Genomic DNA, 968 nt, shown 5'->3' on the forward strand with positions numbered 1-968 from the left:
ACTTAAAAAGGGAATAAAACCTTCATTGTCTAGGAGGGGGGGGATTTCACCAGTATTGGCCAGCAAACAGTGTAAGGAAAAGAACAATGGTCCTAGTAAAAACCATAATCCCCCCACACACACACACACACACACACCCACACACACACGTATAACTTCACCTGGTGGCTCAGCCCAATCCTTCAAAACAAAAGCTCCAAAAGACACTCGACGAACAGACACTCAGCCAACAGACACTCGACCAACAGACACTCGACCAACTAATAGACACTCGACCAATAGACACTCGACCAATAGACACTCGACCAACAGACACTCGACCAACAGACACTCAGCCAACAGACACTCAGCCAACAGACACTCAGCCAACAGACACTCGACCAACAGACACTCGACCAACAGACACTCGACCAACTAATAGACACTCGACCAATAGACACTCGACCAACAGACACTCGACCAACAGACACTCAGCCAACAGACACTCAGCCAACAGACACTCAGCCAACAGACACTCGACCAACAGACACTCAACCAACAGACACTTGACCAACCAATAGACACTCGACCAATAGACACTCGACCAATAGACACTCGACCAATAGACACTCAGCCAACAGACACTCGACCAACAGACACTCGACCAACAGACACTCGACCAACAGACACTCTACCAACAGACACTTGACCAACAGACACTCGACCAACAGACACTCGACCAACAGACACCCAAAATCCTAGTTGGGGTCAACCGAAGGACATTTCCAGGATGAACTTCCTCTCTGAATGTTTCTGTCCTCAAACTCCTTCATTTGGCCAAATATGAAGTTATGAAGAGGATGGAGCAACAAGTCAGACCTGCTTAAAGAATATGTTAGATCTCTCTAACTGGAACGTTATATAAAGACTATGTTAGATCATCTCTAACTGGGACGTTATATAAAGAATATGTTAGATCTCTCTAACTG

The 968-nt window shown here is 46.2% G+C and overlaps 1 protein-coding gene across 1 annotated transcript in view; it reads right to left on the reverse strand.

The window, feature by feature from the left end:
• Nucleotides 1-968, reverse strand: part of LOC117939769 (son of sevenless homolog 1-like) — a 24,941-nt gene that overhangs the window by 10,350 nt on the left and 13,623 nt on the right. The gene's annotated exons all lie outside the window — the stretch shown is intronic.

The sequence above is a fragment of the Etheostoma cragini genome, unplaced genomic scaffold (assembly GCF_013103735.1).
Source record: "Etheostoma cragini isolate CJK2018 unplaced genomic scaffold, CSU_Ecrag_1.0 ScbMSFa_1075, whole genome shotgun sequence".
NCBI classification, from domain to species: Eukaryota; Metazoa; Chordata; class Actinopteri; order Perciformes; family Percidae; genus Etheostoma; species Etheostoma cragini.